Source organism: Desarmillaria tabescens (assembly GCF_030435595.1).
Source record: "Desarmillaria tabescens strain CCBAS 213 chromosome Unknown EV420scaffold_85, whole genome shotgun sequence".
Classification (NCBI taxonomy): domain Eukaryota; kingdom Fungi; phylum Basidiomycota; class Agaricomycetes; order Agaricales; family Physalacriaceae; genus Desarmillaria; species Desarmillaria tabescens.
In genome coordinates, this window is record NW_026848384.1 from 102,261 (window position 1) to 105,118 (window position 2,858).

The following is a 2,858-nucleotide window of genomic DNA, read 5'->3' on the forward strand; positions in this document are numbered from 1 at the left end:
TTTCAACAGCAAATAGACCTTAACACCAATTCAGATTCAGACTATTACGTTCGAATATCTAAGGAGTCGTGTGAGCGCATGGCCAAATGAAATACAAGTCTGGCTCAACCCGTTCGATCCCGGTTGCCGCCAATCCCTCGATGAAAGCGATGCCTTTTTAATATGATACAAAGAGATATAAGTGGCGGTAGATAAGCGCAACAGCTAGGAGATATTTATACAACGGACGTCTCTCAAGTTACAAAGCAGCATGGCGCAGTGGTAGCGCGCGGGGCCCATATAGGGCATTCGTATTAAATAGAACCCCGAGGTCACTTGATCGAAACAAGTTGCTGCTATAAGGTCTAGGGCTCCAGCCATTTTCATTTAAAATAGTTTACAAACTGTTTAAACCATTTATTCTATTGTTTTAGTTCGAGCTGGGCAGCAAACGGTAAACAAATGGTAAACTAAACAGTAAATAGTTTTGAGACCACATGTTTTCTTAGCAGCCAAAAATGCTGCTTCGACAGGCCTAGAAGGTGAAAAATCTATTTGAAAATACGAAGAGATGTCCTGAGAGCTGTTTCGAAGTGCATATGTCCACATATAAACAGACCCTAACCTCAAAGCTCGGCACTCCGGCTTGTGTGACATCACTATCACATCTGCTTCAATTCTGCTGGCTCACACACGGTTTTTGTGTATGAGTTTCATCGGTGTATGAGCTATGGTGCATATTTTTGAATATATAAACCCTGTAGAAGATTTATCGACTACTTGGAATGACTCAATAATGTAATTTCAAAAGATCACGTGATAATATCCTTTAAAACAGTTTATATATAGTTTACAAAGTGTTATTTACCATTTCCGTTTATTTTACCAGGTCTGGCAAACGAAAACTAAATGGTTGGAGCCCTAATAAGGTCGTGCATTAGATACTCTTTTTGTACCTTCAGTATGTCTTGCGACTTGGTAACTTACGGTTTTGTACCGACCCTCCCCGAGTGGGTTGGTATGGTGTTCTAGCCTTAGGCCAGTGCACCTATATATGGGCTACCGATCTCCACCCGACTTCGGACCGGAAAAGCAGGCTTTGAAACCGCTTGCAAGAACAACGTATAGATTCAATCATCACTTCCCCGATAAGCATATGCAACTTTCGTGGTTCTCTCCTTTAGTCTCGTCTGACAACCTTTCCTGAGAGTGAGCCTCTGTGTAGCTCGACTCGCTGTCTGGAGCTTGAATTCTTTGTCCCCGCGCTGCTGTATTCATGATGATGCAATGTTCTTCATTTCTCTATGTTTATGGAAGCCGATATGGATATCCATGGTCACAGGAAGCTGGCGTTTATTGACATCTTCAAGGCCAGCATCTAATTATATCGAAGTGGCGTACGACACTGTCCCTGATCTGCGCCGGTCAGGTGAACGCATCCATGAGCGATCGATATCAGACTCTCACCGTGTCGGTGAAAAGGCATGCCACCTTCGCCATATCTTCCTTGGTGATTTTCCCGTTTGTACCTGTTCCACTAGCCTGGCTTCTTACCAGAATTACAGTCGAAGTTAAGTGGCACAGACAACGGGAAATACAATGATTCGCAAGATTGTTCAGCTACTTTGCTCCCCTTTGTCTTCTACCATTCGTTGTCCTGCTTCTCCCCTCTGTCACCGAGTGGCATTCAAAGTAGAAGGTTCTCTACGCATATATAACCTGATGACCAGTTTCGTGTCAGTACTCTCGTTTGCTTTGCATAATTAGTAAAAATGACCTCTCCCAGCACTCCTCGAAGACGACCTGTGAGTTTTTGTTCTCATTTCGTTCCTCCGCTCCTTTCCAATATGTGCCCCAGCAGCTCGTCCAAATTACACCACTTGTGCGCCCACCCCGCCGGCCTTCGCTTCCACACGAACCTGTCCTAATACGTCTCGATGGCAGTGAACCGGGCTTGCAGCCAGGATTTGAGTTACACGTAAGTTATCATTCGCAGTTTTCTTGGATGCGGCTCACCGTCCATGCATAGCTCGCAACATATGGCACCGAACAAGCTAATGTAAGCACGCCCTCAACATCTGTCGTCGATATTCACTGTAGTCTGAATGCATATGCTAGACTCATCCCCAACAAATAAGCTTTGAGGTCAACACGCATGCGGTACGCACTCACTGTTCCGCTTGCAACTCAATGCGTCTCATTGAGTCCCCTCCTCAGATCCCCGGAGACCCCTACGAAACCCCCTGCTGGATTCACTGTCGGAAATTTCAACATAACAACCATCCCAACCGTAAGTCTCCCCCCTCCCAACACCCCACCCTGACTTCAAGGTGCCCGCAGAACATTACTGGCTACTTCGACTTGTGCGAACGCGACACCAGCGGCTTCGTTCTACACCCGTTTGATCGCCCAATGTGGGAGCTGAAGTGGGTCCGCATTCCTTTCGAGTCTTCCGTTCTTTCTCCTCGCGGGGTGGGCATAAACATGGCGCAGATCCTCCGTGGGAACCATACATGCTTGAGGACCCCGGGAGAGTACATCAGGGATATGGTGGGGGTTCGGTTCATCGATGTCGTTTTTCATGTAAGGTCCTCCCTACTAGAGTGGTCGATAGCTCATCTGACGACTCTAAAAGGCTAATGGTTATCTCCCGCAATACATTCGCACCCCTCTCAAGTGTTGCCATCAGAGTACCGGTGGGCGGTATTTCGATGTTGCGTTCAATGTCGCGCTCGGGTATCAGAAGATTCTGATGGTACGTCTTCTCGCTGGAATTGTGATGTGAGCCTTACTGGTCCCATAGAGAGAAGCGCCGAACATCAGTTCCTCTCGGACGAACGCTGACTTTCCCGTCGTGAGAAATGTGGAACATCTGAATT

The 2,858-nt window shown here is 46.7% G+C and overlaps 1 non-coding gene across 1 annotated transcript; it reads left to right on the forward strand.

The window, feature by feature from the left end:
• Nucleotides 1-244: 244 nt before the first annotated feature.
• On the forward strand, nt 245-338 carry EV420DRAFT_t280. Its single transcript has one exon. It is a non-coding gene; the product is annotated as a tRNA-Met (tRNA).
• Nucleotides 339-2,858: the final 2,520 nt, after the last annotated feature.